The sequence below is a fragment of the Pongo pygmaeus genome, chromosome 16 (genome assembly GCF_028885625.2).
Source record: "Pongo pygmaeus isolate AG05252 chromosome 16, NHGRI_mPonPyg2-v2.0_pri, whole genome shotgun sequence".
In the NCBI taxonomy this organism is placed as follows: domain Eukaryota; kingdom Metazoa; phylum Chordata; class Mammalia; order Primates; family Hominidae; genus Pongo; species Pongo pygmaeus.
The window spans coordinates 83,506,939-83,520,592 of record NC_072389.2 but is presented as its reverse complement, the minus strand read 5'-3'; the positions used below and the strand labels follow the sequence as shown (position 1 = coordinate 83,520,592).

At 54.8% G+C, this 13,654-nt stretch overlaps 1 protein-coding gene across 5 annotated transcripts in view; it reads left to right on the top strand.

Moving 5' to 3' along the window:
* The window catches only part of LINGO1 (leucine rich repeat and Ig domain containing 1), a 208,870-nt gene that overhangs the window by 21,808 nt on the left and 173,408 nt on the right, over positions 1-13,654 (top strand). For 4 of the 5 annotated variants that reach the window (XM_054451638.2, XM_054451639.2, XM_054451643.2 and 1 more), the window contains exon 2: positions 2,113-2,227. The exons of the other annotated variant lie outside the window; for it this stretch is intronic. The gene's annotated coding sequence lies outside the window, so the exon portion shown is untranslated. The remainder of the gene's footprint in view (positions 1-2,112; positions 2,228-13,654) is intronic. 5 annotated transcript variants of the gene reach the window in all.

Genomic DNA, 13,654 nt, shown 5'->3' with positions numbered 1-13,654 from the left:
ACAACCAGTGGGAGATGCACCCAGGGCCGGCTGGCAACAGGGGCCTAGTTTGGGGCTGGTGAGCCGTGAGGGCTGGGCAGGTCTCTCTTCACTGGTCTGGGCTGCTTCGTGGCTCTGTTGTCAGGATTGGAAAGCCAAAGTGGGCCCTGGAGCCTGCTCAGCACCCACTTCTCTGCCTCCTTGGTGAAGTCTGCAGCCCATAATATAGGAAGACCCTGGCCCCAAGGCATCTCCTACGTCTTCACCTACCACGCAGCTAGAAATTCCAACATTTGCGTCTTAGATTTGATAGAATGTTGATCCTGGGAGGGAACCTGAGGGCTTTTCCATCTTCTGCCCACATAGCAGTCACCTTGGAGCCCCATCCACCATCCTTCCCTCTATCCCATCCGGAAGGCCTTGTGAATGCCCCTGGGGTCCTAGGCCTGTGCCGGACAGCACCCAACAGGGAATCGAGCAGAAAGGAGGGGCTGGTCTGGCCCTCCAGGGAAGGCGGAAGCTGCTTGCCCTCTCAAGGGCCGCTGGGAGCCAGGTGCTGGGTTCGATGCCAGCTTCCTGAGCTTCCCTTTCACCATCACGGTTGAAGCCACCCCTGGGCACCACCTGCACTTGTGTTTTCTTAATCCTTGTCTTTGTGTTGACTTACGTTTGAAGGTGGATTACCACGATGCTCCCCAAGCACACATCCAGGAAATCACACCTGTGATGTGCCTGTCATTTTTTTTTTTTCCAATACACAGAAAGAGAAACACATAACTATGAAAATGAAAACATTTATCTGCACACCACAAAATCCCCTTGTGCACCCCCAGAAGTGTGTGTCTCCTACTTTGGGAAACACAGATCTGATTGAAACCTCTCTGCAGCAGCTCAGAAAGATATTTGGGGCTTGGTCTGAGAGGTTGAAGAAACTGAGGTACAGAGGAAGAAGCTTTGCCCAGGGCCTCTTGGCCAGGAGGAGGGAGAGCTAGGAGTTAACCCGCCTCCTTGGACTTTGAGCTGAGGTTATGTCCTGCACCATGGAGACCTCAGAGCCTTGCCAAGGAGCCAAAACTTCCTAGCGCCCTCCCCTACTCACAGAGGATGGAGGGTCTGGTCTAGAGGAACCCTTGGAGAATATATGATGAAGAAATAAAGCAGGATGGCTGGGCATGATGGCTCCGCCGATAATCCCAGCACTGCGGGAGGTCAAGGCGGGAGGACTGCTTGAGGCCAGGAGTTTGAGGCCAGCCTGGGCAACATAGTTTACAAAAAAATTAAAAAATTAGCCAGGCGTAGTGATACACACAACTGTAGTCCCAGCTCCTTGGGAGGCTGAGGTGGGAGGATCGCTTGAGCCCAGGAGTTTGGGCTACAGTGAACCATGATGGCACCACTGCCCTCCAGCCTGGGTGGCAGAGCAAGACTCTGCCTCTTAAAAAAAAAAAAAAAAAAAGGGCAGGAGAGGCTGGGGAATGGGAGGGTGAGTAGGTGGGGGTTGGGAAGTTGAGGCTTAGGCCCAGGGAGAGGCACCCTGGTGCTGCCCATCATACCCTCTCAGGGGTCAGCCTGGGGCCTGCCTCCTGGGAACTGGCTGGGGAGGAAGGCAGGCAGTGGCATTGGCTGGACACCTACTGTGAGCCAGGCCATGTGTCCCTTCCCTCTCTCTATCTTCCCAGCAGTCCTGTCAGGAGAGATGGTATCTCTCTTTTTAAGGATAAAAGAAGTGGCTTTCCCAGGGACACAGAGCCAATTGATGGGAGAGGCATAGTCAGACTCCAGCCTGCCTGGGGCCACAAACTCTGCACTTCCCAGAGCCCTGCCTGCCCCCAGCTAGTTCCATGAGTGTGTGTGTGTGTGTGTGTGTGTGTGTGTGTGTGTGTGCGCGCGCGCGCACGCATGCACAATTGACAACACGTCTATGTGTGAAGCATGAGTTTGCCAGTGAATGAGAGTACATGTGTGAGTGTGTGCAAGTGTGTGTGTGTCAGAGAAGTGTGTGTGGGGGATGTATGAGTTTTTAATGGCTCAGCCAGGTGGGATCAGACCCCATTTGCAGGCGTGGCTCCCACTGCACCCCAACCACCAGCTGCCCTGCTCTAGCTGACAGCCACCTCTTCTTTCTCCCCACAGCCCCCGGCACCCACAGGCCCTGAGGCTCCAGTGCCCAAAGGCAGAGAGGGCGACTGAGTCCAGCCCAGGCTGAGCCCCACCCAGCTGTACTCCCCAGACACCCACCCAACCCGAGGTAAGATGCCACTCTGGGTGGCAGGGCATGGAGGGTGTGGGGTCTGTAGGGGAGGCTGTCATGGGGCCCTCCTTCTGAGGCTTTCCTCATCTCTCCCTCCCCACATGCAGCCACGTCCAGGAGGTTTGCTGTGGCAGTGCCACTTGCTGCCAGCCCTGGCTGAAGCAGGGCTCCGGCAGGCAGCTTGGAAGCATGGGGCGTTCTTCCCAGCAAGTGGGTTTCACGGACAGTGCCGGCTAATGGGTTCCCGCGTGGCATGGGAGGTCTCTAAGGGCAGGCTGCAGGGCTCTGTCCTTGGTCCTGTCACATTGTTGACCAAATGTGTGCCTGACTTCAGGTCGGGAGGGAGCCAGAACACGTGGACTGAGACAATCAGGGTCCAAGAAACTGTCAAGAGGCTGACATTGGCTCTCATGTGTGGAGTTTAACAGGGCTCCACACCAGAGACAGCGTGAGGGTCCAGACACCTTCAGGGCGGGATGAGGCTCAGACCCCAGGTGTGTTTGTGCAACAGGCACTGGCAGCCAGGTGATCTTGGCTCTCTGTGAACAGAGGAGATGTGTTCTTGGACTGTATCACAAGGAGCAGGACCCCCAGAATGTGGGAGGTGACAGGTCCTCTCACTTCATGGTCCGTGTGAGGGGATGTGGAGAAATGACAGCATGTCCCAGAGAAGTGGGAGATGGGGAAGGAGGGGTACTTGGGTTCCTGCCTGGCTTGACCCCTGGCTTGCTCATGACCTTGGACAAGTCACCTCTACCCCACATCCGGGCCAATCCCCTGTTCTCGACAGGCCTCTGTCACCCATGAGAGGGCTGCAGAGGGACTTTTCTAAACAGAGGGAACGGTGGAGTGGGCTCGGGGCAGCAGGCTGGCCTGGCGTATTATCCTCATTTTTCAGAGGAAGAAGCCTGGTGGCAGGCCTGGACTCCCTTCTCCTGAGGGATAGGGTGACGGTTGTATGTGGCTGAGGCTTAGCCAGCCCTGTCCTCACACTGGGAAGCTGGTGGGAGCAGAGGCCTGGATTTCCTTCCCAGGCACTAGGCCTTGCTCCGAAGCCCAGTTAGCACCATCAAAATATTTCTGCTTTGGGAAGCTGAGGTGGGCGGATCACAAGGTCAGGAGATCGAGACCATCCTGGCTAACACGGTGAAACCCCGTCTCTACTAAAAAAAATACAAAAAATTAGCAGGGCGTGGTGGCGGGTGCCTGTAGTCCCAGCTACTCGGGAGGCTGAGACAGGAGAATGGTGTGAACCCGGGAGGTGGAGCTTGCAGTGAGCCGAGATCACACCACTGCACTCCAGCCTGGGTGACAGAGCGAGACTCTGTCTCAAAAAAATAATATATATATATACACACACACACGTATATATAAATATATACGTATATATATGTGTGTATATATACATATATATGTATATGTGTGTGTGTTTATATACATATATATATATATATATATATGTTTCTGCTAATTAGTTGGCTCTGGGTAGAATGAGCAGCTAATTAGTCCCTCCAGTTTAACCTGTAATTGCTGCTGGGAGATAGGTGAGAGGATGGGGTCAGGGTTGTCTGTGCAGCAACTGGGGTGACAAGGGCAGGGGGCAGGGGCGTGAGCAGCCTCCCCACTGCCCAGGCAGATGGCAGCACCCACAGGCACCACAGCCCGGGGGCATTGGGAGCTCAGTGGGCAGGGAGATGCAGGCGGGAGCTGACGCAGGGCAGGAGGGCCACAGTCAGCTGGGGGTCTGGCAGGGCTTGCTGGAACAGGTGACACCTGGGCTAAGCCTTGAAGTCTGTAAGGTGCTTTTCAAACATTTTATTTTTCTGGTTACAAAAAAAGTAATGTGTGTTCTCTATAGAAAACTGTGAGCGCTTGGGTGTTTAGCCCGTCAGTCTTCTACAAAACATGTATTTATGACATAATTGGGATCAAGCTGTACATACTGTTTTCTAACTTGCCTTTTACACTTAATCCCATACCAAGATCATTTTCCCATCATTGAATACTCTTCTATAATGTGATTTTTAATGGCAGTGTAATGTTTCAGCTTGCGTGTACCATAGTGCGTTTAGCCAATTCTCTGTTGTGTATTTTGATGGTTTCTGATGTTCTGTCATTGTAAATAATGCCTGGATGAAGAAAGTCATGGATGTAGGGTTGTGATAGGCAGGGAAGTTTTAGGGCGGCAGGGTAGGCCCAGCCTGAGCAAAGGTGCAGTGGTAGGAGAGTTTGGAGTGTGTCTGGGGAGTGGTGGGGCCAGGGCTGGCATGGAGCACCGGAGGCTTGCACCGGAGGCTGAAGAATTGGAGCTTCACTCAGCAAAGCTCTAAGCTCCTGGAGGAAGCTCAGGTTTGTCCTTGCTGCCCCTGCTTCCGTTGCTCCCTCCCTCGGTGCTCCAGTGATTAGAGGGGAAGACGCAGGATGCTGTGTGTTTGGGAGGAAAGGCCAGGCAAAGCTGGGGGTGTCAGATGACCTCTCCCTCAGTGGTGGGATCCGTGGTGTTTAAACGAAGCCCCTCTGCTCTCTGGGGAGCCTTGCCCAGGTCTCCTCCTGCCAGGCAGGAGGAATGCAGGCACCAGCTCTGAACACTTATGGACTCCTGGGTCAGCACAGCTGGTCAGACCAGCCTCTCCTTCATCCCCTCACTGGGGGGTGGCTTATGACAGGGACCCTGGAGGGCCAGGGAGGAGGCTGGAGGTGGTTTGTCATTTCTTCCAGGAAGCTCTCCTGACCTCTGGGTAGAGCTGATGGCCTCTCCCTAGTGCTGCCCTCCCTGTGCACATCTGTTGGCCCTGGCACTGCTGTCGTGCTGGGTTGGGATCACCCATGGGTGTGGGCCTGTTTCTCCCAAGGATGAATGTGCAGTGGTTTTGTTCATTCTTCCTCCAGCGTATACTCATTGAGCGCCTGCTACACTTGAGGCATTGTTCTATGTGCCCAGCATGGCATCCATGGGTGAATAGGTTACACCATGGCATTGCCCTCATAGAGCCTAAATTGTAACAGAGTAGACAGAAGAAACCAGATAAGTAAATCCATAATATAAGATTAGGGAGTAATAAATGCCACAGAGAAAAATAAGGTTGGAAAAGGGGGCAGGCATGAAATCGGAGCTCTTCTCTGGAGCCCTTCTCTGGAGCCCTTCTCAGGAAAGGCCGCTCGGATGAGGGACCATTTCAGCAGAGGCCTGAGAAGAGGGAGCAGGCCTTATGGAGCTCTGGATGGGCTTTGAGCTGGGACCAGCACAGAGGCCCTCACAGCTGGGCAGCCCTTGAGCAAGAGGGGCTGAGAAACGAGGCATGCAGGGCCAGGAGTTACAGAGTGATGCCTACTGGAGAAAGGACTGTAGGGTGGGTGGGCAAGAGTAGAAGCTGGCAGGCCAGTGGGAGACCCCAGCATCAGTCCAGACCAGAGATGGTGGGGCTGGGCCTGGGTGGGAGGAGGGCTTGCGTTTGGAGACTTTGAAGGGGTTGCTGAAGGATGGGCTGTGGACTGGGAGAGGGCCAGCCTGGGAACGGGGCGGGCACTGGAGCCTTGGCCCGAGCTGAGGAACAGGGGTGGAGCATGGGTTTGGAGGGAGAAGCAAGATCCTGCTTGGAAGTGTTTGAGGTGCCGGCATCATGAGGGGAAGCTGCACAAACAGTAAGCCTGCAGCTGCGGGAAGAGCTGGGCTGGAGAGGCAGTTGTGGGGGGAGTCAGCATCTGGGTGGTTTCTGAAGCCTCTGAGCCTGGACAAGATGATGTAGAGAAGAAATCTGGGCCTCATTGCTTGGGGTGAATCCAGCCCTGGGGAGCTTCCTGCTTATGGGTGGGCTGTTACTCCAACTTTGCAGACAATGTCCCCAGATTTACCAGCCTGGAGAAACTGCTACCAGCTCACCCTCCCAGCTGCTCCTCCCAAGTGGCCTAATGGCTGGCACCATCATTCTGTAATGCTTGTCAGGGCTGCTGTGGGCAGGAATTGTGGGGCTGATACTAGGCCTAATCCTCTCACCCTTTCCTCTTGCAAGGAACTCTTAACTGGTGAGTCTGGAGCAGCCCAGGCCCTTCTGAGCCCTACTAGCGGTGACTACTGTAGGCCTTCCTCCAGGTCATGTTCCCCCTCAAGAACCTTCAGTGGCTCCCTGTTGTTTAAGGTTGACATCCAGAATCCTTCTCCTGCTTGTACAAGGCTTTTATGGTCTGCCTCAAGCCCACACTTTCTTCCCCGCCCTTCTTTCCAACAGGTGACTCTCCTCCTTCATCCCCCACACACCAGGCTCAGCCTCACCTTCCATGTAGAATGTTTTCTTAACCACCAGCAAATCTCACATTTTCCAGAATGTCTTCCCTGACCCCCCGCCTCCCTCAGCCTCTTTGCATGTCCACGTGTGCCTTTCGCCTGTTCCCCCAGGCCTCATGGCTTGTGGTGAGCTGTCCTGTCAGGTCACCCCAACTCATCAATGTCATGATCCTCAGCTTGTCTTCCTCTTTGCCCTCCTCATCCTCTTGTCCCTCATGTCTCCTGTCTGCATGCTGCCCCACCCTCAAGTACTGTTGTCAAAGCTCTTCCCAAACAGAATCCCATTGAAACCATGGTGCTCTGTGGGCCAGGGTGCCCAAGCCTGGCTCTGCATCAGGACCACCCAGGGATGTTATTAGAGACAGGAATCATCTGGGGTCCACCCAGACCTCCTGATCCAGGGTTGCTGGGAGAACCCAGGAATCTGCATGGTTCACAAGCCCCATAGTCACGTTTTGATGGTCAGTCAGGTTGGGACCCACGGCCCAGCCCAATCTCATGATGAGGGAGTATAGGTATCCCTGAGATCGTGGTCCTTTGACCTTTATTTGCACACCTTCAGGGACAGGGACCTCACTCTCTCCAAGGCAGCTCAGGCCCTGGAGGGAGCTCTTATTTGGCTCTTCCTTATACTGACTGAGCTGAATCTGCCTCCCTGAAGTCTCCATGGATGGCTCTAGGGTCCACATGGGGCAGGAGCTATGTTTAGCATCTGGAAGCTCTCCTTTTTCATCCCCCCCCAAGCCCAGCGGGGGGCCCAGCACATGGTGGGGATTTCGCCAATGTCTGTGGCTTTGTGGAGGACCTGCCTCCCTCCACCTCTGCCTTCCTGGGGCCTCCCCAGGGCATTGTTCTCATCTGTGCCTCCCCAGTCTTCTCTTAAAGAAGAGAACTCACGGAGCAGTGCAGGGCTTGGAAGACCCCCTCCCGCCCTTACCCTCAGGCCCTGACTGGGGCCACACCACCCAGCCCTTCTGTGTGTCTGTTGTTCCAGCCATCGCCACAGGTGTCGAGAGCTTTAGTATTTCCAGAACACAGCCCATCCTACATCCCATCTCCTCCTTATCACAGCCACATGGAAGGTGGATGCTGCCATTCCTGTTCATTCTTCCAGCCAGCATTTACTAAGCACCTACTATGTGCCAAGCAGTGTTCTGGGGATAAATTGAACAAACTAGGGTTTAGAGAGGGGCAGGGGTGTGTCCAGTGTCCCAATGTGAGGGGCCAAGTCAGCACTAAAACCCAGGTCTGTGGGTGTATTAGTTTGCTAGGCTGCTATAGCTAAGTACCACAAACTGGGTAGCTTAAACAGAAATGGATCGTCTCACAGTTCTAGAAGCTGGAAGTCTGAAATCAAGGTGTCCGCAGGGGCCAGGCACTGTGGCTCATGCCTGTAATCCTAGCACTTTAGGAGGTTGAGACAGGAGTATCGCTTGAGCCCAGGAGTTTGAGACCAGCCTGGGCAACATGGCGAGACATGGTCTTTACAAAAGATAAAAAAAATAGCTGAGCGTGGTGGCACACACCTGTGGTCCCAGCTACTTGGGAGGCTGCTTGAGCCTGAGAGGCTGAGGCTGCAATGAGCTATGATTGAGCCACTGTACTCCAGCCTGGGTGAAGAGCAATTCCCTGTCTCAAAAAAACCCCAAAGCCCCAAATCCCCAAACCCCAAGGTGTCAGCAGGGCTGGTTGCCTCCAAAGGCTGTGAAGGATGATCTGTTTCAGGCCTCTCTCCTTGGCTTGTAGATGGCTACCCCGTGTCTCTTTACATGGCCACATTGCCAAATTGTTCTCCATACAATATTTAACTATTTAATCATTTATTTATTTTTTTGAGATGGAGTCTCACTCTGTCACCTAGGCTGGAGTCCAGTGGCTCTATCTCAGCTCACTGCAGCCTCTGCCTCCTGGGTTCAAGCAATTCTCGTGCCTCAGCCTCCTGCATAGCTGGGACTACAGGCATGTGCCACCACACCGGGCTAATTTTTGTATTTTTGGTAGAGATGGGGTTTCACCATGTTGACCAGGCTGGTCTTGAACTCCTGACTGCAGATGATCCACTTGCCTGTGGGCCACTGCATCCAGCCAGTATTTAACAATTTAGACCGTATCTCTAAATCCCTCCTTCTTATGGGCACAATAGTCGTATTGGATTAAGGGGCCACCCTACTCCAGTATGACCTCTTCCTAATTAGCTAATTATATCTCAAATGGCCCAATTTCCAAATAAGATCACATACTGAGGTATTGGGGGTTAGAATTTAAGCATGTCATTTTTGGAGGCACACAATTCAATCCGTAACAGCAGACGACTAGAGCTATGATTTTCACAGCAGTGAACTGTCCCCTGGCAGCCTTGGCGGTGGTGAGCATCTCATGCCGTGGGGTGCACAGGAGGAGTATCGAGGCTGCCCCAAGCTGTCAGGAACATGGAGAGGAGGTTCCTACCTCATGGCCGGGACCAGGGCTTCCCTGAGACCAGTTTCAGCATGGGATATTCATCGGGGCCCAGGAACATGGTACATGGTGTGTACTTGTCGTGATCCAATCCCCGTATCCTTTGGGTGAAAGGCAGGTTCCCATCACTGGGTTAGGAGAAGAACCCCTGAGCTCTGCCGCCTCTTAGCAGGGTGCCCTCGGGTAGTGGCTTCGACTTCTGGGCCTTGGTCTACTGGACTGAACTGGGGAATAGTCTGCCTGCCTGTTTTTGTCACAGGCCTATGGTTAGGTTCACAGGAGAGAATGAATAAGAAGGTGCTTTGTTTTTGTTCTTTTTTCATGTATTCACTTTGCAAATAGTTATTAAGCTCAGCTGCATGCTAGACCCTGTGCTGTGTCCAGGGACACAGAGATGGTCCTGGCCCTCAAGGAGTGCAGAGGCAGCAGGTGGGGCAGCAGGTGTAGGTGGTAGTTGAAGTTATGACCACTCTGGAGCCAGACTGCCGGGACTCAGTCGCAGCTCTGCCATGCATCAGTGGTGTGAATTTAGACAATTTCCCTAAGGCCTTTGGGTCTCAGTCTCTTCGTCAGCTGGCTGGGAATAATGAGAACGTCTACCTTGCGTGGATAAAGTAGGTTGAGGCATGTAAAGGGTTTAGAGCCGTGTCTGGCACATAGTAAATGCCTGATAAATACGAGTGGCCCGTCCAGGGGAGTATGATAGAGGGCCGCAGAGGGGGTTATAGGGGGCAATCATTGAATCATTGAATTTAGGCTCTGGAAACCTGACAAACATGGTGGCCCAGGCAGGGCAGGGCGGGGCTGGCATCACCTTCATCTTTGAGCTACTTGCCGCCCTCCACTGCAAGTGTCTAGCTGTGGGTTGGGGTGGTGAGGGGTATGGAGCAGGCATGCCCATGGGGAGAGGCAGGAGCCTCCTCACAGTTGGTGGGGCTCCAGGGGTCTGTGTGGCTCCGGGGTTCTATGCGGTGGCACGAGGCTGCCTCTCCTGTCTCTGCCCCTGGACAGCTCCACGTCTCGGGAGGTTGGCAGCTGGTGCCTGGTGCTTGGCTTTGTTAGCCTTTGCGTTTAGTCTGCAGGTTCTGGGGAGAGGAGATGGTGAGGAAGCAAAATTAAAATTCCTCTTTGAGAAGTTAACAACTTCCCAATTAAAGGATTCTTATTTGTGAGATGCCTTAGAGGCCTTTTCAATCAAGAGGCTCTTCTGAATAATAAAAAGGCTGAGCTGGGGTTGGAGTAGAGCCTAAGCTGCCGGCAAGGAGGTGGGGACGCTGAAGATGGGCACACCGGCCTCGTGTGGGATGGGGTGGCAAAGGAGTGGAACACTTTTCCACTCAGCGGTTGGCAGGGAGGTTGGCATGGGGAGGGCAAAGAGGAGGGGACTGTTCCCACCCCCACCCCGCACAGCCCTGAAGCCCCCTCCAGTCCCCAGCCTGAGCCGCATGCATGGGAACCCTCCACCGGGACCCCTGTGTCCTTCTGGCCCACGCTGTGTGCTTAGCCTCTGCACACTTCCCGGAGGCTCCCTGCAGCTATGTTTCTTGTCCTGCTTGGCTCTCGGTTTTATCAGTGCCTGACCACTTCCTGACACTCAGCTATCCTGGGAGCACCCTGCCAGGCTCCTCTGGCTCTTCCCCTCAAGCCAGGGTAGAGGAGGGGGCAGTTGGGAGAGGCGAATTGGGATTTGCTAAGCATGGTATGCAGCGGTGGACGCAGGCCCGACCGTGCGCTCTGGATGGGGGCAGCGTCCTCTTGGCTTCTGAGACCCCAGCTCCCTGGTGCCCATGCCACACCTGCTATGCTATGCTCTCACAGGGGTGGTTTTGTTGCTGTTTGTTGGGTGTGTCTACCTGCCTTTCAGCCGGGCACCCCCACCCAGTGTGATCCAGCTGGTTTCCTGGGAGACTCTTGGGTCTGTCCCAGTTGGAGCTGAGTGTCTGCGGGTGTCCCACAAGAGGCTTAGCCTCAGGTCCTGCGGGGCTGACCAGTGTGCAGAGTGCCCTGAAAGTGCCAGGTCTGGCTGGGTGTTTCCCATCTTCACAGCACCTGAGAGGCAGCTACCACCGCCCTTCTTATAGAAGAGGAAGCGGAGGCTCTGCGAAGTGAGGTGACCCTTTATGCAGAGAGGGGTTCTTGCTGAAAGGACTTGTCATCCTGTGTCCTCCAGGGCCCTCCAGGTCACTAAGCAAAGAGGAATTGGAGACATTGGCCAAGCCCCTCCCCTCAGTGGCCAGCCCAGGCTTTGACTCTGCCCCAAAAGGGGCTGCCCCAGCAGTTGCCAAGGTCATTCGAGGAAATGGTGCCATGGGTGGCTCCTCTGTCCAGGCGGCGTGGAGGGCGGCGGGAGTGTTTGTAGCCCACACCTGCCATCCCCTCCCTCCTCTGCATGGCCTGCTTTCCAGGCGCCATCACAGCTGAGGCCGTCTGTGTAAATACCCAGAACTGTAGGAGCCTGGCCCCTCCGAAAGGTCAAATAGCCATGCAGGCACTCCCCAGAGGCCTGGGGTTGGGGACAGGGATTGGGCCATCCAGCAGTCTGGACCACTAGGGAGGGGAGAATGGGTCCTGCAGACCCCAGGGGTGGTGGGCGGGATGAGGTGAGGTGTCTTAATTGGCTGCCCTGACCAAGTGGGAGCTGAAATAATTTGGATTCAAGTCCCTGCCCTGCCACTTACTGGGTGGCCTTGAGCAAGTGACTCAGGCTCTCTGGACCTCTTTTTCCTCCCAAGCGGCACAGTAACCTCCCTGAGGGGTGTTGAGGATCAGATGGGATGGCACAGGTGAACTTGCTGGGCTGAGGGCTGGTGGGTCTTGCACGTGGAACCTGGATTTGTGGGCTGTGTCTTAACGGCACTGTTTGGTGGTGCTGGTTCCTGTCCCAGCCCTGCTTGCTTCTTGCAAGTGATTCCTTTCGCCTAGTCCCAGTTTCCCATATGCACAATGGACATAATGATACCTACCTCACGGAGGCGTTGTACTCCCTCAGCGGGAGTCCTCTGTGCCCTTCCCCCGCATCATTGAATGAGCTTGTCCTCCCTAGGTACACAGTGGGATTTGCCTGGGGTTGGCCACCACATCAGGAGTAGGTGACATGGTCCTTGCCTCTGGGTAGCAACATGAAGTTAGAGGGATCAAGGAGAAATGCTGTGAGCCTCAGGAAAGGGAAGGAGATAAAAGCTGGGGAAGTCAGGGAGGGCTTCCTGGAGGTGTCTGGTCCTTAGAGCTCGGGAGGATTTGGGAAAGCTGGGGGTGGGAGAGAGTGACAGAGAGCACGTGTGGTTGGGAATAGTGTGAACAAAGACCAGGCAGGAGGAGCAAGCCCAGGACAGGGCATGAGCTGTCTGAGAGCTGCTGGGAGCTAGGGGTCAGAGCCCTGAGAGGTCCCAGCCCTGGAGCCCTGGTGGGGGTAGAGGACCAGGAGTTGGGGGAGGGACCACTGTCTCCTGCCTAAGGGCAGGGGGACAGCAAACATGCAGCCGGGGTCCTGGGACACAGCCTTACCTGGGGGCTTCAGGGAGGGGCAGGATTTAGCATAGGGTCTGTGGACAGGACTGCCCACACTCCAGGGCCTCAGTTGGGAAGTGTAAGGGCCTGTGTAAGGCCTGGGAAGAGGCTGGTGGCTGCTGCCCAAACTGGCAGGACCCCACCTGTGGAGATCAGCCTGCGGGCCGCCTTCAGCCAAAATGTGTGAACCAGGGGCTCTGGCGGCTTGAGGGCCAAGAGAGGGAGATGTGGGAGGGGTCTGCAGTGGGCTGAGAGGGCTGAGAGGCTCACCCTTGTGGAGCACCCACTGTGTGTCAGGCCGTGAGTCAGACTCGCTCCCAGCTTGGGTTTGTGTAAATTGCATGACAGCCTGGAGAGGGCGCCGGCTCTTAGACTCATTCTAAGGAGCTGGAAAATGGGAGAGGCGAATGACTGGCCTGCCCTGGCCATGTTTCAAATCGAACTCTACACATCATGCTTTTTCAGTGGCCCCATGCTACTCTCCAGGGCTGTGGTTTTTAGAGGTGATGACCCCGGACTTCCCTGGGCAGGCTTGGAAGAGCTATACCCAAGTACACAGTCTTCCTTGGCTTTGCCTCTCTTAGGGAGGCTCAGAGAGGTTGAGGGAGTGACCCAATGCCCCACAGCGCTGGGGTCTGCAGTACCTGGCTCCCTGGAGGGCATGTGCCATGATCCCTTCTCCCTGGGGTCTGGTGGCCCCAGCCAAGCCCTACCAGGTCTAAGAACCCAGGGGACCTTCCCAGATGTAAGACTACTCATGCCTCTGAGCCACTGAGAGAGGCTTTAAAATCTCAGCCCCAAATTAAAACCTATGAGCTCCTCAAAACAATGAAAAATTTCCCTAATAAAAGGAGAGGCACACTCAGGCATGTCCTAAATGAATGGAGTGACTTCAGGGATTAATTCAGGATGTATGGGAGGGCGCCCAGCCGGGAAAAGTGCGCAGTGGATATTGTAACAAATTGTTTGCTCACAAGGGGAATAATTCTTAATGTGCACTGGCTGCAAGGGGAAGCTACCTTGGCTGCCTACAGCACAATCCCTCATCAGCCGGGCACTGGGCAGGGTCTTTGCTAGGGCAGCCTTACCTGTAAGCCCTTGGCCTTCAGTGACAACCTACCAACCTCACAGGCTGGCCTGAGTGGGACTGAGTGGGCCCTGCGTGTGTCCTTAGAGCC